Source organism: Natator depressus, chromosome 9, assembly GCF_965152275.1.
Source record: "Natator depressus isolate rNatDep1 chromosome 9, rNatDep2.hap1, whole genome shotgun sequence".
Lineage (NCBI taxonomy): Eukaryota > Metazoa > Chordata > Testudines > Cheloniidae > Natator > Natator depressus.
This window is the reverse complement of record NC_134242.1, coordinates 76,951,819-76,975,433: the sequence shown is the minus strand read 5'-3', so window position 1 is coordinate 76,975,433 and position 23,615 is coordinate 76,951,819. Positions and strand designations below refer to the sequence as shown.

Here is a 23,615-nt window from a genome sequence, read left to right as displayed (position 1 = left end):
CAGGTTCTTGGGTCTACACTATTTAAAATTTTTACTAATGACACAGAAGAGCATAAATTCATTACTGATAAAGTTTTCAGATAGTAAATAATGAAGTGGCAAATAATGAAGAGGACAGGTCACTAAGTCAGAGCCATCTGGATTGCTTGGTAAACTGGATATATTTTAATAAATATAAATGTGTTTACCTGGGAACAAAGAATGTAGGCCAGATTTACAGGATGGGAATCAGCGATTCTGAAAAAGATTTTGGGATCACAGTGGATAATCAGCTGAAGATGAGCTTCCAATAAGATGCTGCGGCCAAATGGGCTAATGCAATCCTTGGATGCACAAACAGGGAACTCTTGGGTAGGAGTAGAGAGGTTATTTTACCTCTGTATTTGGCACTGGTGCAACCAATGTTGGAATACAGTGGCCAGTTCTGGTATCCACAATTCAAGAAGGATATTGGTAAATTGGAGAGGGTTCAGAGAAGAGCCACGAGAATGATTAAAGGATTAGAAAACATGCCTTATAGTGATAGACTCAAGGAGCTCAATCTATTTATTTTAACAAAGAGCAGGTTAAGAATGTCTTGATTACAGTCAATAAGTACCTACATGGGTAACAAATATTTAATCATGGGCTCTTCATTGTAGCAGAGAACGGTATAACTTGATCCAATAACACAAAGCTGAAGTTAGACAAGTTCAGACAGGAAATTAGATGTAAAAATTTAACTGAGAGAGTAATTAACCATTGGAACAGTTTACCAAGGGTCGAGGTGGATTCTCCATCACTATCAATTTTTAAATCAAGACTGGATCCTTTTCTAAAAGATCTGCTCTGGGAATTACTTGGGGGAAGTTCTCTGGGCTATGTTATACAGGAGGTCAAACTAGATAATCACAATGATCCCTTTTGGACTTGGAATCTATGAATCTAGCAGCTAATCCCATTGCCTCTGACTGTCCCTGTGGTTTCAAAGCTATTTCGAGTTCACTTGCTACACCACACATTTTAGTCTCCTAAGTCATCTCCATTCGTTGTCCCAGAGCACTGTCTGATACTGAGACTAAGAACAGGCTACTTAGAGCTATCTACTACAGCGATGAGCAAGGAAATGATGCTCTGGCCACATCTTAACAGTGCCCAGGAGCTTCAAGCAGAGTTCTGAGCTATAAATAGCACCTGATAGCATCCATGCTCCTTAACCTTATAGTGCCATGGAGCCAATAGTAGAGTCCTATAATGTTTGATTTCCTGGGAGGTTCCAGTGCAAGTGATGTTTGCTTTGCCTTGGCTCAGCGATGAGGAAATAAGCCTGCAAAGAGGCTAGAGGCCCACTAAAGAAACAGATTTTGGAAACAGACTTGCTGCTAAGGGAATAATGTATTTGTGAAGCAAGGATCTGCATTAAATAGGTTTCTATCGTACAAGCATTTTTCTAAAAAAAAAAAATTCCTCCCTCTACTTTTATTTTCTCTCAAGCCCCAGATCATATCAATAAAGCCTCCTTCCTTTCTGGACAGCCTGTGGGATGCTGAGTGACAGCGCTGGGGATTAAAAGGACAGGTCCCTTTGAATGCCAGCAACTGAAATGTGCCACAATTGCTCCAAAGTTGATTTATACAATATGGGTTTCTTCTTCATTTTCCATTGTAGTGGATTCTACTCCCCACAGCCGCTCCAGCGCAAAGCTCTTGATAAATGTGTCTGCCACAGCCGGGAATGTGCCTGCAGGATTGGATGACACCCTCAGAGATCCAAAATTAACACAAATGCCCTCGGCACCAACTCCTCTCCTGCAGGTAAAGAATGGGAAATGCCACCTCCATGGTTACGGAGAGTCTCCTGCACTTTTGTTCTTCCCCTGTGGCTCAGGGGGATGCAGCCCCCGATGTGAGATGGTGGCGGCAGACGCATGCGGCAGATGTCCATCCACTCCTCCCCTACCAAGCTGTTCTCATTCCCATATTTCCAGGGCCTGCCTGGAGTTTCTGCCATCTGCAGAGACGGAGAAAGAGCCCATGAGTCAGTCCACAGTAACCAAAGGGGGAGAGGAAGCTGTTCAAACACTCATATTTAATCAAGATGGAGCAAAGAAATACCTGACGAGCCAGCCTCTTTTGAGGCTCTATTTCCCAGCAGTTCTTAATAGCTACCTTCTACCTCCCCCTCCCTCCACTGACTGAGATCAAATGCCCAGTTTCTCAGTTGTGGGGACCACATAGCATTCCAGTGATCCACTGCAGAGCTGCTGGCCCAGGATTTAGGGGCCACTTGGGACAGTCAGTAAAGCAAACTCATTTCATCATGTGCAGGTCGAGCCCAGGAACTGCTGTGGCTGAAAGGCCCTGAGCATAGCAGCGGCTCCTCTGACACTCATTCCCAGTAACCTGCATTTATGCTCTGTGGGATTCCGTTGAACAACTATCCTGTGTTTATGCTGGTTGGATTTGTGGGAATATGGATGTGTTAGGTGGAGAATTTCCCCCCTCTTTGTCTGAAGAAAATGATAGGGGGGAGGGAGGGAGGGGAAGAACCTCTATTTGTCTCCTAAGAAAGACCCCACCGTTGGGTTTCCTGGGGTCACACAGCTGCATGCACATGTGGAAAAGAAATGTATCTCTCCTATGCACTGGACATACATGTAATTCAATACATTACTCCCATGTGCAAGAAATCCACCAAACTGGCTCCATTTCAAATCACAGAAAAGTGCAGAGTATGAGCTAGGGAGTCAGATCTGCTCTGAATTCTCTCTGTAATTTATAAATTTTAAATAAGTTGGAATTTGGCCAAGGTAGCAGGGCTAACACCCTTACTCTTGCGGAAAGCGCCATAAGTTCACTAAGAAATGCAAGTAGCCAGGGACTTGGTTTATGCCTCTTCCAATAGTAGCTTCTCTGACAGTAGGGTGCCACCTAGCTCCATGGTTCAGTACGGACTCAGAGGCACTGAGGGGTAATAACCCCTAGGGAATGAGTCATTAACACCATTTGACAACACAGCAGCCTCAGCACCATGCTGCAGCACTGGAATCAGTAGATTTCCTCTAATGAGTCACCAGTACTACACCCTGCACTTCCTAACACCATGCTTGGGTATTGGTGGCGAAAGAGACAAGAAGGAAGAGAATCTCCAATGCTTCTCCCTGCAATACCATGCTGGGGTGTTGGGTGCATACTGACTTAGAGGGAAGATCAACTCCAAATGACCTCCAGCACTCTTCCTGGCTGCACAGCACCCCCAGCACCATCCTGGTGCATTGGTTCAGACAAGCACCCTCTCATCAGGCACCAGCACTTCTTCCTGCAGCCTATACGAATATGAACTCAACTGTATTCATTTAATATGGTTAAAATGTCTGTCTGTCTTCCACCGGCTCCACATTGAGCAACAATGGGCCCCTTGCTGGCAAAAAGAGAGACCAGGCATTGAAAGGGCAGGGAAACTTCTCACACATTCTTGGAGTTGGTCCAGTGGGTTATGGTGCATTGAGCAGTGTGTGAGGCAAACTCGCCCTGCCCCAGCCAGTCATCTCCCTGCCCCGTGGATATAGAGGGCTTGATTCTCCAGGGCCAGTCAATGTGGCATTTTCCATCAGCACTGGGATTGGGACAAAATCTCCCCTCCTCTGAGTTGCTTGCTCTATAAAGATCCCACCCACCTTCCAGATTTTGCACCCAAGCACCGCCTCCTCAGACCAATTCACACACAAACACCTGCCTCCTCAGAGCCGCTTGCACCAGTCTTATCAAACCATGAGGAAAACCTCTCTTGACTTCCAGTTACAATGTGATGAGGACATGAACTGTGGTTACCTCACTGGACAGTGTTGCATGGATTTTTTCACTAAGAGAGGATTTCTTCCCCCACGCCTCCCACTTTATTGAAAAGGAATTTGTGATAATTAGCTCTTACGGGGGATTTCACTGTTCTCTCTCCTCCTCTAAAGCATAAAACACTTATTACAACACATTGTTTAACATGATATCCATTTCCAGAGATTTTCCTTGTCTTGTGTGTTTGACAAGCAATGATCAAACCAGGCCTCCGGACTTCAAGGCCCTAACTCCTCCTGCAGACTGAGTCATGCCCCTGCCCATCTGACTGTGTCTGCATCTTCCCCTGCTGTCTTCTGTGCAGTCCAAAACATGTGAGCTTGTAAAATGGAGCTTTTTCTTTTCCTTTGCTTTGTAGGATTATTATTACTAGGAATCCTCCATGTCCATTTCCATTGTCACCATGACAGCACCCCACTTGCTTCTGAGACCCAAAGAAGGAAGTTTCCCCAGCCCCACCTCCTTATGCCTTTGGTACATTAGCCTCTAGATTGGCTTTCCCAAGAGACTGGAGGGTTAAATTCACAAGTGACTTCTGGACCCTCTACCGAGGCAGCAGTTGGTAACAGAGTGCTGTTTGATGTTTGTTTTGAAATGAGGAGGATGAAGGAAAGGAATTGGCTACAATGTGGCATAGAACTGGGGCTTGGAGAATGGGGAGGGTGACCCAGCTAGGGGGTCTCCACCTGGATTTGAGATCTATAAGCCACATTTTCAGCTTTGGGGGAGGGTGGTTGGCTTGCTCTCTCCTTTCCACACTTTGCTGCCACATTAGTTCTGACTGCCTTGCCATACACCAGTCTCTCTCACACATACCCCGGCCTACCCTTCCCCTAGTGTCACTTGGCTCAGAAGACAAAGGATCCATTTCACCTGCCTTCCAATTTGAAATGTTTAGTGGAAGAGTTTTCCAGCATGATGCATTAACCCTTTCTGTGCCGGTGGTCCCCTGCATCACTAATCCGGAGTTATTGAACCAAACATTAAAGTAGATTGAGGCAAGAAGGGGGAGCTTTCACCCCCACCCCCACACACCCGTTGTGCTTATTTTAACCCCGGGGCTGATTCAGAATGGATTGAGTGTTCAGATTAGACCCATTATAGAGATGGGTTTGAGCTGTGAATTTAGATCTCAAGATGACTGTCTCAAGGCCGGGTCTTGGAAGAACAGTTACTTGTTTCTGAATGGACCAGGCCCCCCCTGCAGAACTTGCTTCCAGGGCTGCTGAGTATGCTCTGCCGGGCCATTCCCGCTGCATTCAGTAACACAGCAGGTGGCTTCTGCCTGGATGTACCTGGAAACTTTGGTTGACGCTCTCTCAGAAGGCCCTATTGTATTAACACATAACCTAGAGTTGGTTAGGATGACACAGAAGCAAGCTGTGTCATGGGCCGGAGGGCAAGCATGCTGGGGGCAGAGCGAGATGGGCAGAGCAGCATGGGAGCAAAGCAGGGTGGGCATGTAGGCTGGGGTCAGTGGGTGCAGAGCAGGTTGCCAGGACCCAGATTAAGGACAGTTCCGTGTTTTAAATCTGTATATGTTTTCATAATGATTTTTGAGGTTATACATTCATTGTAATTAATTTAGTCGAAGAAGCCTTGGAGACCTGGGATTCTTCCAATTAAAGACCTTTCATTCATTTCTAGCTCCAGCAATTCTTGCGGCCTGCCAGCTCTCAGCTTCCTGTAGCAAGCACTAAAATCATTTTGAAGAGAAGAAGACGCGGGCTGTGCTGACTACCTGCAGCCAGAGCACATTTGTTTTGTGCGGGCCTCAGTGGAAAGGGGAGATACATCCCGAAGGCCTGACTGACCCACACAAAACTCATGATATAACGTGTTTGCTGGCTTGCTCATGTAAGTGGGGAAATGGTCCCGCTATTGTGGGGAACTTTCCTGGCTTATACACTATCCCGGTGAAATGGGCTAGTGAAATGATCTGAGTCCTCGCTCCCATTTCCTTTACCCAGAGGCCTGCCTGATCTCAAGGGGTCCCCTTCCACTTTTCTGGAACCCCAACAAGGCTGGGCCCAGGATTCCTGGGAGGCTCAACCCCCAGGCTTGTCATGGTCACTTAGGGCAAGGGCTAGGGTGTCCCCACTCCGGGGTGCTCTCTCTGCACTAGATGTTTCCCTGACCCACTGATCATTACATACAGTTCAAAGCAAATACAATTTATTAAATAGCAATCAATTAAAAAAAATAAGGAAAAACTGGGAAAGGTGAAAGGAAAACATGTCACCCTGCTCTGTGGCACGAGGACATCACAACCAGCCTCTCTGGAATGTAAGGGAAGTTCAGTCTGTTCCTCACAAGTCCCAGGCCTCTTCTCAGGCCCTGGCTGTGCTGCAGGGATGTTGTGGGTCAGACACTTACTCTGGCGGTGGCCACACATCCTCAGGCTCTAGGTGGCAGGACCCTTCTTCCCAGCATCGCCTCCGCCCCGTTGGGGTTACGATCCCCCTCCAAGTCTGGCCTGCAGGGCCTCTTGGCTGGGGGCGTCTCCCTGCGCTGGGCCCTTTGCCCAGGGTCCCCTTCATTCTCCCCAGCTGCTCACCACACCTGGCTCCGGACTGCTCCAGCTCCAGCTCCACCACTCTGCCTCAGCTCCCTGGGCTGCTTCTCTGGCCCCTCTGGCTCTGGATGCTGCAGCCCTCCTCCCAGCACAGGTCTGCTCTCTGGGCTGCTTCTTCGACTCTGTTCCCAGCACTGACCTGCTTCCTGGGCTGCTTTTCTGGCCCCTCTGGATCTGGCACAGCTCTGCTCCCCAGCTCAGCTTGGACCCCTGCTTTCTCCTTAGCTCGGCCCCACTCTGTCTGACTCAGGCAATTCCAGTGCACACGGAAGACGGGACACCCTCCCCCCCCCGGCCTCTTGACTCCCTGATTAGCCCACTAGCCCTATCAATCAGGCTGGCCTCTCCCCATAGTTCCTGGGGACTGTCAGTCTCAGGGTCCTGATTTCCCATTGACCCTTCCCCTTTCTTTTGTTACTGGGAACTAGGCAACCAAAACACCCCCATTGAGTTTTAGTAAGTGGACAACAGTCCCCTTACATATAGACCAGGGACCGGCAACCTTTGGCACACGGCCCATCAGGGAAAGCTGCTGACGATTTGTTTACTTGCAGCGTCCGCAGGTTCAGCTGATTGCAGCTCCCACTGGCTGCGGTTCGCTGTTCCAGGCCAATGGGGACTAAGGGAAGCGGTGGCCAGCACATCCCTTGGCCAGTGCCACTTCCAACAGCCCCCATTGGCCGGGGACAGCAAACCGCGGCCAGTGGGAGCTGCGATCAGCTGAACCTGTGGACGCTGCTGGTAAACAAACCATCCCGGCCCGCCAGCGGCTTTCCCTGATGGGCCGTGTGCCAAAGCCAGATCCCTGATATAGACCAATAGCACAATGCCACTGTCAGCATCCTACTAGTAGATACTAGTGCTGCAGCAGCAGGTATAAATATTAGTGCCCAGATCCTAACGGGTTATTTCTCCCCTTTTGCCTCTATGTTGCTGTTGACACAAGCCAGGGCCTACAGAACCAGAGCACATTACACTACCCCCAACTCTTTACAACATCAATTTCCCAGACAACGACCAGCTCAACACAAACCCCTGTCAGCATAGCGGAGACTGGTCCCCTGGGCATCTGAGATAGTATTGGGTGCCATCTCCTTCAGCCTGCTGGGGCTCAGTGCAGGACTGGTCCCAACTCTCTTATGCGGTTCAGCTTTCAAATGTCCCATGTGATGGGGCTGGCTACTGTTCCCTTGTTGGGGAGACTATTCCTCTGCTTAATAGATCTCACCAACATTTTCTTTTTTCCATTTTTATGCCTTTATATTACTAGTTATAACCCCTTGGACTAACCTAACCAATTCCCCTCCCTCCTTGGCATTTGCATTCTTCAAATACTTGCAAGTGATTACCATATCCCCTCCTGTTATCAGCTGGCCATGCCAGACATAGTTAGGATGTTCATACACTTGGGTTAGTAGATGTTAGCTTAGTTTTAATGCAAAGATGGAAAACACTATGTGCTGTAAGTGCTTATTATTGTTACTATTATAGCTCTTTTAATCTCACTATATAAATCATGCCCTCCAGCTGCTTGATTGTGCTCGTGGCTTTTCTCTGAACTCCCTCCAATCTGTCAATATCTTTCCAGGAACCTGGTGCCCAGAATCAAATACAATATCCCAGATGTGGGCGGGGTTAGCCATTTACAGAAGGACCCCCACTCTCCCTCCTCCCTGAAGTGCTGCCTCTCCTACGCATGGAGCCCAAAAGCACCAGCGCTGCTTGTGTGTGCATGTCAGAGTGACCTGCCAGGAGGTGAATCCATCGATGCCTGGTTCTGCTGCACGCCTGCAAAATGATAATGTTCCCAGAGCAATTTCAGACAATGCTTTGACATTAACAGCCTCTCTGGTTGCACTGTCGTTTCCCATTAGAGGCCTCCGTAACTAGCACTTTATGAAGCTTTGCAGAATAATTTGTATGTTTAATACACCTCAAAAGCCCATGTTGGGCTGCAATTAAGGTGGGGGAGGGGTGAGGAAGGAAAGGAAAAGCCTCCCTCCCGCTGGTTTCAAGGAACCTGCTGCTTTTAGCAGAGTGGGTTGTTTCACTCGAGGATGCCAGGGAAGCTGGAATTAGAGGCAAAAGCACAATTTGTCATTTGCAAATGTAAGCTGGAGACTGGGCTGGTGAGAAGAGAAATGACAGAGCCGGGAGCCTCTTGGGGGAAATTACCATTTAAAGAACTGAGTTGTACTGGCCCAATGTCAGATGTGCAATAACTCTAGTGGCCAGGAGCCTGGTGCACCAGGGATGGAGCAGAGGAACCGAAGATGGGAAGGCAACACAGGAAATCCTTGCTTGTTTAGGAAATCATGAGAGATTGCTTCATAGAGGAAAATGCTGCGGACAGTGACTAAAACCAACTCTGACTTCTCTGTAGAGGGAGGGAGGTTCACTTTTCACCAGTACAGCTCGGCATGAATCTCTCTTTTCATTTTCAAATGAATTTCCATTGGCTGCATTTGATCCCCTTTTGCATTCACTTTCTGCAAAGGTTTAAGAGAAAAACACATTTCAAAGCCTTGTAGACCAGTATTTGTGAATGCCAAATTTTAATAAACACACACACGTAAGCATTTGCACCAAAAGTGTCTGCAACCTCATCCAATCTGTGAACAGAAGCAATACCATGTGATTCATCTGACCGGTCCCAGCTAAACCACACAAATTCATGATCAGCCCACAGAATTAAATAAGGGAATGCTATTTGAGTTACTCCAAATAACTAGTATATTTTTGGAAATTGTGACCTGCTCATGAATACTCTGGGAATAGAAAAATTCTGAATGAATTATTAGTTGTGAATTATGCTCTTAGTTCTTCTAGGGCCCAGTCTTGCACCATTGAACCAATGGGGGTTTCCATTGATTTCAAGTGGAGAAGCATTTGGGCCTTAATCAGTGAGTGATTAGGATGGAACTTGATAGTGTTTCGTGCTCTGCAGCTCCCTACAGGAAGGTTCGGTCCAGTTCCTACTGCCTCTTTACTGTGGGATAAGAAGCCCAAGAGAAGGTACACATGACGCAACAGGAACCCCTTGATAGTTAACTAGTGATCTTCACCTACCAACTTGCTGGGGCCAACTGGGCTAATAGCATGGGAGGCCAGGCTGGGGGAGTAACCTCTGGTGCCAGGAGCACTGCAGAGGAGATTCCCAGGTAGGATGCATTACAGCAGGAATCAAATTAAACTGCAATTGTAATAATGTGCAGATTAAATATTTAAAAAAACCTGAGCAGCCCTCTGGCCTTGTGGGAACCAGACATTTCCATAGGCAGCCAGAAAATCATGCTCTTCCCTGCAGTAACTTTCTTTGAGGGCTGAATCCCAAGCTTTCTACTCTGGTTACTAAAGCAAGGTTCTCACTGACGTGTGTGGGAATTAGCCTGAGTACACACTGAGAGGGAATCATTTCATAAACGCATCTTCCCTCGTGGAGGATGCATTAAGAATCCCAGCAAAAGCCTACGCTGACTCCTGAGCAGTAGAGACATGAGCCCACTCACTCAGTGCTGCTGCTCAGCCTTGTGGCAATATGCATACCTTTACCCACAATCCCTTGCTATTTCCTTCCAGTCCAATGGCATTTTTGGCAGCCTGCCTTTGCCGTAGCTCCTCCAGGTAAGTGTAATGCTGCTTTAGCTCCTTAATGTATTTGGCATGTAGCTGCTAATTAAACTGGGACTCATAAATCAGAGAATTAACATTCTCCCTTCCCCTGCCCATGTTTATTTGCTACCTTAATTCTGAAAACCTTACTCCCCTGTAGCACTTACATGAATAGTCCCATGGATTTTAGTGCAGCTACTTGAGTGAGTAAGTGCTCCTCAATGGGTGGTAAGATTTGCAGAATCAAGCTCTTAATGAAGGTTTCACAGGTGAGGATTTCCGTGGAAGTTTTACACACACCCAGCCCCCTTGAAAGAAACCTTTACAGGATTATTCTAGACACAGGGGTACCGCAGATGAGGAGGTTCTCAGTTTTCACCTCATTTTCTTTTCTCTCACCAGGGAACAAGATGCCTGGTTCTCTCAGAGGCGGGAGCAGCATCCATCCTGCAGTCAGCCATGCTAACAATACACATGAAGTTCTGCTGCGGAAATATAGTAGCTTCCCTAGGTCTATTGGAGAGGCAGGAGGCTTCCCTTTCTGAGACTGTCTTCTCCTGGGGCAAGAACAAATCTTCTTTGTTGCCAAGTTTCTAATTCTTGGATGAGACCAGAAGGCCTGTCTGGAGAACTGGGAGCGGGCGGGGTGTGTGGGGGGAGGGGGGCGGAGTTACAAATCACCTAGATTTCTTGGGTTCCATCTACTCCAGCCTCCTCAGGCAGTGCAGAATTCTTCCCTACAGTCTACTGGCCAGGGCCTGGGCCATTTGCTTCAAACAGCAGTGGGGCTTTCGTCACCTCTCTTGGGAGCCTGACCTCTCATAGCCTAGCGGACTTCACAGTTTTCTTCCTTTGAGCAACTCAGATCCATTGAGCTTAGTTAAACTCCCTTGGACTATGCTAAACAATTTATCTCACGTTGTTATGTACACCCTTCATATACTTGTAGATAGTTATCGTATCTCCCTATTGTTGCCATTTAGCCCAGCTAGACAGATTTAGCTCTTTTAATCTTTTCTCATAACTCAATCCCTTCAGCCATTTAATCTTTTTTGTCGTGTTCCTCTGAATTCCCAGCGAGATGGTTTATCTCATGAAGGCCTGATGTACAGCCATATATTATTTACCAAAATTTTAGCAGCTGAACACAAAGATAAGGCAGGTTGTTTACTTGCCACCTGTAACACATTTCTAGACTCATGAAATGTGAGGTGCCCACCCACTATATTTATGTGTCCCAGATTACCCTGCTTGTTCCCTGGTGAAGACTCAGTGCGGGGACACTGCAGGGAGATACATTTCAGCAGTGCAGAATAATGTCTGTTCAATGACCGGTGTGAAATGAATTGGTGGGTCTCAGTCTATTTCCTAGTGGACAACGGTCCACACCACAAAACCTCAGCCACAAGTGACACTCTTACCAGCAGTCTCATCAGAGTGCCCAAAAAGTAATGGGGCCATCACAGCTGAACTCTGCTCTCCATCCACTAGACAAGGTGGGCCTAGAATGCCAAGGCACATTGGGAAGCTGTCACTGACATGGTTCTGCCTCAGTGGGGGGAGATGAACTTGATGATCTCTCGAGGTCCCTTCCAGACCTATGTGTCTATGATTCTATGCAGTTTGCTGGGCACGTGGATAGACAGGGCTATCAATCTGGCACCTTTTGCCAGTGTTAAATTATTTTGCTCTTACTTTATCTGAGCCCTATTCATCCTGGTCTGGACCTGACTGGGCGTTTGTTTGTGCCCTCATTTCCAGCACAGCCTGCACTCCGTGAGAAGGTGTGAGTGGAGTGAAGTGCTTTCTAATTGCTTTCTGGCCCAGCTTTATTGTATTTCTTTCAGAAGTGGGAGGTCTGCGGACGGTATTTGAAGGCAAAGCCACCTGGCTGAGGGGGCCCATCTGATAGCAGCAGGGCATATGGAAAAGGTTCAGGCAGGCTTTGATCCTGGTAGAGGCGTTTGGCTGGAGTCTTGAAAGGTGCTGAGAATGGGAGGGGAGGGAAAGGCAATGGGGACCTATCTTGCTCTGATTCCTCATTGGAAATGTTTAAATATTTCAAAAATATTTCAGCTGCGCACCATTCCCCCCCTCTACCCAGGGAATAAATAGGCCCATACGTGAATTCACACCTACAGAACCCATGTGAAATTGGGCCGAGAGCATGTGTGCCTGTTCTTTCAGTAGCTCACAGAGCCTTGTAGTATCTTTTCCATCACTAAAAACTATGGGGAAGTCTACAAATTCTGAAAATGGTCCCTGCAACCTAGTCTCCTATATTTAAGATAAGAGAGAAAAGTGTTGTCCCTGCAGGTTGGAGCCAGTGGAGTGGGCATGTCCCATTTTGCAGATTTGGAGGCGGAAGGGGGAGGGAAGAGATATCCACATTATGGGTTGTCTTCCACAGAGGGCTTTGTTAATCTCAGAAATAGGTTACCTGGGGTGAAAGTCCAGCCTACAGCTCAGAACACCTAATACCCTGCGGTTTGGGGGGGGCAGGTCTTGGTGCCCCCAGCACCCTTGCCCTGATAAAGCTTCTCTGTAATGACAAATTGGTCCTGCTCACCAGCTCCAAAATGGTGAGACCTTCATTGTCAGGATGTTGAGGGCAAGAACCACCACAGACTGAAGAAAAACCAAAGATGCAGGTTGGGGTCAGGGGAAGTGAGTGGCAAAGGGAGGGGCAGTGATGGGGAAAATAAGGTCTGACACATGAGGAGGAAGTTCTTTGGCATTTTACAAGTTACTGTGGCAACCGTCTGGATGATAAAAGCAGATTTCAGATACTGGAATGGAGACGAGTGAGAAACTGAAGCTTCAAATCCCATCTTAACTCTGCTATCACTCAGGCTCCTAGACGTCAGCGGGGGAAACCCAGAAGACACATTGAGAAAAACAGTCTCTTTCTTCTCCTCCTCTTGCGCTGTCTGGTATTTACAAAACTTGTATATACCAGGGTTTGTGCTGGGCCCTTAAATGTTCAATCTAGTGGTTTCTGGTGGCACAGATGTCATGAGGGAATGTACAAATATGTGGCTTTGTCCAAAGGATCGGTGAGAGAGGGCTAATCTGTCCCATGCCTGCCCACTTATTTTCCAGAAAGATCACACAGTGCGTGTTACCTCCACACCAGCAGGACTGGCCATGCCCTTATCAACACTGCAGGAAAATAGGATATTTGGATCTCGGGCAAAATATTGCACAGAGAGTGAAATGAGGCATTTCTTGTCTAATGGGCACAAGTCTTGGACATTGTGGGAAGGGGAGAATGGATTAGAACTGTGATGTCTGGATCCAAATCCAAAGTCTGAGGGTGTCTAGATCCAGGGTTTCCCTTTGGTCCCATCTCTAATTATCACTGCTCTCCCTTTCACTGAACACAGGGAATCGTAATGGCTATAAAAGAAGCCCAAAGAACTGGAAATCAGTCCCCTTGACTGCCAGTGACAAAACCATCCCTGCAGGGGGATGGGAGAAGTGGGGATGCTGGAAATGCAAAGGGATTGGGGGAGGAATTTATTTTATTCAGACTGGTGCACCCATCCCCAAGGAGTTCATTCAGCACGGCCAACCCCTAGAACAATTAAACTGAACCTGTGATTGACTCTGCCTGTGAATTATTTATATGTATTAGTGCCCAGGGGCTGCATTCAGGATCAGGGTCCCATTTGTGCTGGGTGCTGTACAACACACCGTCCTTGAGCGCTCACAATCTAAGAAGACAGAGAGTGTACAAGAAATACAGGCTCCCAAGGTGCAGCTAGCATTCAGCTCTCCCTTCTCTCCATGGGGCCCAGGAAAGCAGAGGATCAGCCGGTCTCCTTTCTTCCTGCATTTGGAACTGAAATCCCATCAAGGCCAAGGTAGTTCATCCCTGTAGCATTCCTGTGTTTCATTCCCAAGAGGTGCCTTTGGGGCACGTTCAGAGACCCTTTGACAGAGCTACTGAGCCAAATGGTGCTTCTCTCTCAGTTTCTGACAGGGGTGATTGCTTCAGCAAACTTGGATTAGAGTTTCACCAACAGGCATAACCAGTGCTTGGACTGGATTGATGGCAGAGTCTGCATTTTCCAATAACTTTCCTCCTCTTCCCTTCCCGTTCTCTAATATTTATTATTTCCCTTCATAGTGCCCTTTTCCTTACAAGATAAAAACCCCTCCCAACTCCCCCTAATTGGAAACAATAGATGCCTCATCTGTTCCCCTCAGCTGCCGGCCTTGTTAAAGCTGAGGAGCTGATTTAGATAAACTCCTTTTACAGCCAATATGCTAACTTCCCTGTTGTCAAGGTTCCTTCCCCACTCTGAACTCTGGGGTACAGATGTGGGGACCTGCATGAAAGACCCCCTAAGCTTATTCTTACCAGCTTAGGTTAAAAACTTCCTCAAGGTACAAACTTTGCCTTGTCCTTGAATCCTATGCTGCCACCACCAAGCGTGTTGAACAAAGAACAGGGAAAGAGCCCACTTGGAGATGTCTTCCCCCCAAAATATCCCCCCAAGCCCTACACCCCCTTTCCTGGGGAAAGCTTGATAAAAATCCTCACCAATTTGCATAGGTGAACACAGACCCAAACCCTTGGATCTTAAGAACAATGAAAAAGCAATCAGGATCTTAAAAGAAGAATTTTAATTAAAGAAAAAGTAAAAGAATCATCTCTGAAAAATCAGGATGGTAAATACCTTTTAGGGTAATCAGATTCAAAACATAGAGAATCCCTCTAGGCAAAACCTTAAGTTACAAAAAGACACAAAAACAGGAATATACATTCCATTCAGCACAGCTTATTTACCAGCCATTTAAACAAAAGGAAATCTAACGCATTTCTAGCTAGATTACTTACTAACAAGTTCTAATATTCCATTCCTGTTCTTTTCCCGGCAAAAGCATCACACAGACAGACAGACCCATTGTTCCCACCACCACCACCCTCAGCTTTGAAAGTAACTTCTCTCCTCATTGGTCATTTTGGTCAGGTGCCAGCAAGGTTATCTTAGCTTCTTAACCCTTTACAGGTGAAAGGGTTTTGCCTCTGGCCAGGAGGGATTTTATAGTTCCGTATATTGAAAGGTGGTTACCCTTCCCTTTATATTTATGACACACCCCACAAGTCACAGATAGGGTGCAACACTGGCTGTGATTTCTTTCTGGGGCTCTAGGAGGAAACAGAGTTAATAAGACACATGCACCTCTAAATATACTACCAAGTGTATAAAGAGTAACAATAGTTTCCACATCTCAAGGATGATTTTAACCAGTTGATTCTGGGAAACTTTCACGGGAGAGTGCATCAGCCACTTTGTTAGAAGCTCCTGAGATGTTTTGTATGTCAAAATCAAAATCTTGGAGAGCTAAACTCCACCGAATAAGTTTTTTGTTATTTGGCTGTATTGCGATACAAATCGCCTGTAATATCCAGCCAAGCCTAAGAAGGATTGGACCTGTTTCTTTGACTTTGGGACAGGCCACTTTTGGATAGCATCCACTTTGGCCTGTAGGGGGTTGATAGTTCCTTGACCCACCTGGTGTCCAAGGTAAGTCACTCTGTTTAGGCCTATTTGATACTTCTTAGCCTTAACAGTTAGTCCTGCCTCCCTTATGCGCTCGAAGACTTTTTGTAGATGTTCCAGGTGTTCTGCCCAGGAATCCGAAAATATGGCCACCTTGTCAAAGTAGGTGACTGCATATTCTCCCAGTCCTGCTAGGAGACCATCTACAAGTCTTTGGAAGGTGGTGGGTGCATTCCGCAGCCCGAAAGGAAGCACATTAAATTCATACAGCCCAACATGTGTGATGAAGGCTGACCTTTCCTTGGCGGATTCATCTAGTGGTACCTGCCAGTACCCCTTGGTTAAGTCCAAGGTAGAGATGAACTGGGCCCGTCCCAGTTTCTCCAATAGTTCATCTGTGCATCACCTTGCGGCCATATACAAGTTCAAATGGTGAAAACCCTAAACTGGGATGTGGTACAGCTCTTCCCTTTATATTTATGACACCTGTAAAAAGGGTGGCCAGTTTCATGCCATTCTGGACACATAATGGGAATGGAAGCACATGTTTGAGTTGAAAGAGGCGGCTTAATGCCAGAGCAGGACCTCTGTCTCTTCAGGGAAACCCAGTTTCAAATGGGAAGCACTGTCACATAACCAGTGAAATGAGACTTCTGGTCTCAGCTCTGTGGAGGAATGGCTGCAATTTTTGAAAGGAAAGTGTAGGCCAAGGAGCAAGACGAGCTTCCAGCCTGTTTTCAAACCTGTTACAACTTCCTGAATAAAGACATAGCTAGAAATTTGTGGATGCCCCATCCTTTGAGGGCATTTAAAACTAGAGTAGACTGGAAGAAAACACTTTGCATGGCTGAGGATTGACTAGATGTGACCAAATAAGTCTTTTCCATTTATAATGTCGGAGATATTTATTCATGCCTACGGCTTAGCACTTCCCATCTCCAACTGTCAAGGCACTTTACAAAGCTGGGTCAGGATCATTAGCCTTACTTTACAGATGGGGAAATGGAGTCTGGGAGGTGGGGTGAGGGAGGGGGCAATGGAAGCGGTTTGCCTAAGGTCACACAGCTAGGCACTGGCAGAGCTGTGGATACAAGCTAGATCTTCTGAGTCCCAGTCCATTGACCTATCCACTGGACCATGCTGCAAGCCTTGGTGGCAGAAACAGAGATTAAATATTAATATTTAACATATTAAATGCTAACTACACTGCATGAAATCTTCATACATAACTAAGAGCAGGCCCCAGTAGCCTGGTGGTTAGCACTTTATGCTTCCAGGAGTGACTTCCATCCCTGGTCTCACACTCTCCTGGAGCCCCATGGGGCTGGGAATGTTACAGGACCAGGAGGACAGTCTTCAAATCACTCTCCAGGGCCCTTCTAGCTGATAAACAAGCAGTGCAGACCAGCTAGAAGGGAATTCCATTGAGTTATCTTAAATTAGAAGTGTGGTGGCCACAATGCGTGAGGTAGAGAATGTATCGAGGTGAGAAATAGGGAGACACTTGAGATCTGACAGGGGTGACCCACCCCCTTCAGCCTAAGGAGGAGGCTGTCTACTCTCCATTTCTGTTCTATCAAGAGTGTGGCATGGGGGAACCTCCTCTTTCCCTATCAATTGAGCTCGGAGGAGGACTTCACAAGGAGGAGCAGTCCCGCCTAGATGGATGGCCTTGCAGACCACAGTGTGTATCCTGCAGCCTTCCGTCGCTGCACAGTGACTGCTGGCTGACTGACATCTCTGCCAGTCAAAATCAATACCTGAAAATGTTTATAAACAGGGATGTCTCTGTTTCCCTTTGTGATACGGATGCCAGGGCAGAGTGCATCCAGCATGAAGGGGAAACGGCCGGGCCAGGAGGCCCAGCGTTGGGGCCTTTAGGTCAGGATTGAGATGGAAAGAGAAGACATGTTACCCATGAATGTTGTACACACAGTGCAGAGTTGCACCGAGGCAGCAGCAATGGGCAAGGGAAATCAGTGCTAACACAAACACTATTGCTCTTTTTGCTGAATCTGGAAAGAGCATCTGCGCCTGTATATCCCTGAGCTCCCTGGCCTCTCTTTGTCAAAGTGGGGTGCTGGCCTCGCTTGATTTTATAGCACTGACTCCTAAAAAATGCCCAGCTGTTCTTAAAGACCCCTCCACCCACGCACTCACTCCCAGATATATGCAACTACTCAAGTGTGCGCACACACACCACACACACAAACTCCCACACACCACAGGCTTCTGAACTCACAACACACACAGATGCAACATGCAGAGGCACACACACAGTCCACCCTCATCCACAAACACAACCCATATCGTGCACTCGCACAACACCACACATACACACTCTCTCTCTCTGGCAGACTTGTGTAGATCTATATCCTGAACATACAGGGTTTTAAGTTGCACACTGGGGAATCCCAGCCTCACTAATCAAGTGGCAAAACCTTCAAATCCAATAACAGATCAACAGTTACCCAGTCCAATTATTGCTTTTTCTGAAGCTGACAGCTTCCATCAAGCAAACCCTCCTGTTCGCTTGGGGATCCAGTGTCCAGGCTGTTAGAAAACACAGCAAAGTCAACTAAAGAAATTTGGAAACTTCAGTAGCTCAGAAGCCTGTACTTGGGAGTGTTCTCTCCCCCTCCCTTCCCAACATACACACAGCAGCCCCCGCTCCCCCCAAATCCTCTGCTTTAATGGAAACTTTATCTCTGCAAACACTTGCTCCCTTTATATCTTTCTCCTTTTTTATTGGAAGGCCTTGGGGGAGAGAAACAGAGAGAGGGCTGGCACTTTTTCCCCCTCTCCCTCTCTCTCTCTAAAATAAAGGGATGCAGCTGGTGAGGCAGCAGTTGCTGCAGTGATATGGATGGGGTGAGAAAGTCATTACCTGCCTTGGGTTTCATTGTGGGAATGAGAGCACCTTTCACTAGGAAATGCTTGTGTCTGAAGGGACTTTCAAGGGAGGCGGAGGGGCAGAAAGCAGCCATAAAAAAAATGAAGGAAGAAAGGAAAAGTAAAGGAGGGGACGTGAGGATTTTTTTTTTTTTGCATGTAGACATGGAGAGTCTGAAATGAATTACCTGTCTCCAAAAACAGTGCATTAGGAGAAATAATCGATTGAGCACGCCACACACTCTTATTTTATGGCCCTGTGAGCGCAGCCAGAGCTGGGGAGTTGGGGAAAAGGGAGTTTATACACAACAGCAGGACTACTTTTTTTTTAAATGGTGGGTTTCTTTATTTTATTTTATTTTATTTTTTAATCTCTCTCTGGGGACTTTCCCTTCCATTCTGTTTTTTTTTGGGGGGGGGGGACTGGATTGTGTTTCTCCTGTTCTCAAATAAAAGGAATGACATCAGCCCACCATATTTAAGCCTTTTTCTTCCTGCTGCAGTTCTTCCTCCCCTTCCCTGAGCTGTTGAGCAATTTGGAGTTTAATGAGTTTTTTTATGTGCTAATGGAAGATGCTTTTGGATAGTGAAGGAAGCAACAATTTCCTACAAGGTTGGAGTGGAGATATCCATCTTTGTGCAAGGCCAAGGAGAGTTTGCAGTCTTCTCCCTTTGCTACCCCATGATCGGTCATATTCTAATAAAACCCATGGCCATTTTCAGCTTCATAGTTGTGTCTCTGTTCCTCACCACCCAGAACAGCAAAGTAGCAGTGGGGATCAACTCAGCTTCACACGTACAGCATCCTGTCACCTGTGCTAAAGGAGAACCTCCATTAACTATCAGACGTATAGGGCCTATGTCATTCAGGAGAGCAGTTCCGATCCTATCCAGAAAAATGCATTATTGCATGTATGCGCGGGTGTGTCCATACACAGACATGCTAACTAGCCCGCACTCATTCTAATTGTGTTCCATGCAGTTGTGTAGCCACTGGTGTGGGGGAACTCTCCTATCACATGAATGGTCATAAAACACCACACATTCCTCACCCCACCCAATAAACTAGCACCCTCCCTGTGTTCACAGAAGGTCATGGATCATGTTGAAAGGTCTCCATAGACAGATGTCAAATAGCAAAGCACTTAGAGATGTATGGAGGGAAATGGGAACACGGGTCCCCCCCAAACTCAGAATTTGGGAAACGACCTTAGCCAGGGCTCAGAAGGAATTCAGCCAATATTCCTGCTGCTCCAACCTCCACCTGCACCCTGGAAGCAGAATAGGTGGTCCCTGGTCTCTCACCACCTGAGCAGCATTATTTTGCATGTGCTCATTGAAACTTTCTTGGCTTCACTCTCTCATATTCTGTGGTTGATCCTTCAGCTCTTGGGACCTGAGCAAAAATCCTGCCCTAAGTCACTAGTGGACGTAAGTCTGGTGGTGCCTCTGTCTTAACCTAAGCCCCATAGGTCCACATGAAAACCTCGCCTGCCTCACTTGCACTCAGATGAGAAACTCCAGACAGCTGGAAAATCACTCAAGGCTCCTATGTGGCTGCAGATTGGGTCCAGAAGAAATGGGGCCTCCCGCATTGAGCCCGTAACTCTTAGCTGCTTTGCTCCAACAGTTTCCTTTGCTTCTTGCACTACCCAAGCTAGCTATAGAATAATTCTGCCGTCAAAAACTGCACACCAGTGCGCCATCTCTTCAAATCCAGTGTCTCCTTGCGTGAATACAGTCGTTGCTATCTCACCACTGAAAGAGCTGAATGAGTGGTATGGATCTGCATTAACCCCTCCCCCACAGGAGAAGTACCTGCAGCTCTCCCCTGCCCCCAACACACACACTTTTGAGACTCCAGTTAGGAAGCCACGCCTATTCCCTGAGATGCCCACTTACCCCTCCCAAGCCCATTTCCCATCCATCTCTGCCCTGGCAGCAGCTCGGGATAGGCTGCCGCTGTCATCAATCTGCCCAGTGGTCCTCATTAAAATCAAGGCAACTTGTGTCTCAGTGGGGCTCCCTTCCGGAAAAACAAGAGGGAGAGCGCGCTAGGATCACACGGAACAGAGAAGGCAAAATACACTTACCAAGGAGCGAGATTAAAAGATCGTTTCCAGAGCCACAATAATAATCATAAAAATAATCAATGAAATATGAGGATCTCTGACAAGGTTCCCAGCCTAATAGTGATATTCACCAGGAGGATCATTAACTTCTCACAGGGGAACAGCCATTTAACTGGCATGGAAGCCCACAGGTTATTTCTTATTGTTTTACTGTTTGCCTAAGACTAGATTATAGCACCCCCTATGGGTCAGGTTTACAGCTGCTTCTACCCCAAGAGAATCTAGAAACCAGAACCTGCTGTGGAGTAGTTTTAAACCTTCTTTGCCCCAAAATAAGTTTAAATTACAGCATGCCCCAGAGAGTTGTCCATAAAGCTTGTGAAGTCCTGGGTGCAATTACATTACAGCAGCACTGTTCCCAAAGCAGGCTTACAGTTCTTGGAAAGCCCTTTGCTGCAGGACTTCCCTATTTCTGTAAATGTACACGAGAATCCCAATTTCCATTTAAATAACAAGGGAATGTCTAGCCCTATTCCTTGAGAAGAGTCTTGGGAATGTAACTGATACAAACTAATCACTGGGACTGGAAATTTGACGCTGATTTCCTCTAAATCTCACAAGTCCCATTGCTAGGATTTGGAATCTGGAAAACAAACAAACATTGTCATAGTTCCTTTGCTTGCTGTTTATTCCAGGGGTCAGTTCACAGTTGTAGGGGGCAGGTGCCAACCAACTAACGGTACTCAAGTTGCTTCAAGCTCCCTACCAGCTGCTTCAACAGGCTGAGCCAGCTCCTCTGTGAAGCAGCCAGCATGAGCTCTGGCCACAAGAAGAGTCTGTAGCATCCCAACTCTGACACCAATATTTTCTGCAGCCTTTGTCAAGTTACACAGACCAACATTTTCAACCTTGAATGCCAAAAGTTGGTCATCTAACCCCACAGATGCTGACTACCTGGGTGCTTGGAGTATCTGAAAACAGGGCCACTTTTATTAAACTGACTCAATACTGATTTAGGAGCCTCACTTTATATACTCCAGCTTGAAAATGTGGCCTTACTTTCTCTCTCTCTGCCTCAGTTTTCACAACAGTGAAATAGGGATAATCCAACCTCACTGGGTGGGGAGTTGACAGTTAAGTAACTAATGTTTATAAAGTGTTACATATGTCCTAAAACCCACCGGAATAAACACAAACCCCTCCACTGGCTGGGCACCCACTGACCCCAAGAGCCACAGCTTTTAGGAAAGTTGTCCCTTGGCAACTATGCCCAGACCACAGAAAACGTGGCTGAGGCAGGAGGCTACAGGGGACAGGACCTAGAGAGTCCCTCCCTGGCCAGCACATATGCACTGTACCTACTAGTAATAGGATTTATCATTTGTATCATGCATTGTACTAAGCAGTGTGCAAACATATAATAAGACAGTCCCTGCAAATAAATGGTGGAGAAGTGGGATAAAACATACACTCAGCATCTTTATCTATAAACATCACCTGCCCCCAATTAGCCCATGATCCAGCCTTCATCGTAGGGGTGCAGGTTGGGTTAGCTAGAAGTGACCATCAAGCAAAATTGCTAATGTGAGAGATTTGGCCAATCTAAGGTTCCTGGGCCAATGGACCCTCTCAATAATTCTCTGTTTATGCTGAGCCATAATTCAAGTTTCACTGAGAAAATAAATCTTATTCCCAATAAACATTATGGAGGATCATGTTAAATTATGGTATCATTTATCAAATGGTTGCCCGCTGTAGCTACCTTATTTAATAACTTATAATAAAATATGTCATAAAATGATTTGGAAATTAATGCCTAATGGATGATGCTGTGACAATCTCCTTCCTTACAGAAAGTTGAGAGATTTTGTTTTATTTAAAGAATTTGTGAGTGAATCGAGTGCTGATGTCAATGAGAGGCTGAGAGCACGGGCTAGTGGTCAGTCTATAGTGAAGAGAAGGAACTGTGCAAGTTTCCCACACAGCTTTGACAATGCACTCCAACCCAGAATTGCAGTACCCACTGCTATTCCAGTCTAAGGAATCCATGCATCTCCACCAATGTACCTCACTCCTGGCCAGCAGCACCCACTGTTATTTCAGTCGTTCCCCACCTTTTCTTCCACCCCCACACAAACACAGAACTCAGCTAATGTGCTCCAGACCTGGAACACCCCCTGCTACTCCCAGGCTAGGAACCCACCAAGCCTCATCTGTCACATTGCTATTCCAGTCCTGAGCTGCTGCACAGTCCTGAGCTACCTGTCAAAGTGCCTTACCCAATCCTGTCCTTACACGCAGCTCAGCGGATGCTCCTCAGTCTTGACCAGCATCTAGTCTTACTACTTTAGATCCTTCATCAGTTCTGCCAGTGCACCTCCTTGGGTGTTCCTGTGACTGTCTTAGGTGAGCAGTGTAGCGGAGTCTGCCATAGCGGCAGGCGGGGGATGATTACTCTCAATCTGGGACTTCCCTGTTGCTGTCTCAGATTGTCTTCACTAACTGAGTCTGCACTGGTATTAGATCGGGAGAAAAATCCCTTGATCTGGGATTTCCCTATGTCTTTCACAGGGGAGAAGTGTTCACTGGCAACAGAGCAGGAGGCAGCTCCTTCTATCTTAAAGCCGGATTTCATGACCTCTGCTTTTTCCCCTGCCTGGGAGTCGTGTGCCTCTCTGCTCCCCAGCAACGACCTGGCTCCAAAGTTCAAAACTAGACTGACGTTGCACTTTGGGATTGAACCGCTGACACTTTAAGTCAGGTTAATGAATGGAGGCAGACGTCATGGTTTCCACCTTGTTCTCGCCTGGAAGTACAGTATTTACAAGCAGTTTGAGAATTCTTGTAAAAATATAATATTCAGGAACATAGATGAGCAACGGAACTCAAAATAGAAGAACAAATTAAAAAAGAGAAACACCCTGGAAAAATATTGCTCTGTTACACAGGTCACATTTAATTATCTACTCCGAAAATTGAGTTCTTAGCAGGAGATGTGAATTTTTCACAGTGCAAATCTGCTGTCAGACATTTGTAGGGATTTCCCCTGAGGAGCTGTATTCACAAGCCCACTCCCACTCCTCGCTAAACCCATCAATAGTATCCTAAATGCTCTGACAAG

The 23,615-nt window shown here is 46.8% G+C and overlaps 1 long non-coding RNA gene across 1 annotated transcript; it reads right to left on the bottom strand.

The window, feature by feature from the left end:
• Window positions 1-625: 625 nt before the first annotated feature.
• Window positions 626-23,162, bottom strand: LOC141993587 (uncharacterized). The gene is made up of 3 exons (XR_012640894.1): window positions 22,774-23,162; window positions 8,581-8,894; window positions 626-1,989 (listed from the first exon to the last, which is right to left on the bottom strand). It is a non-coding gene; the product is annotated as an uncharacterized LOC141993587 (long non-coding RNA).
• Window positions 23,163-23,615: the final 453 nt, after the last annotated feature.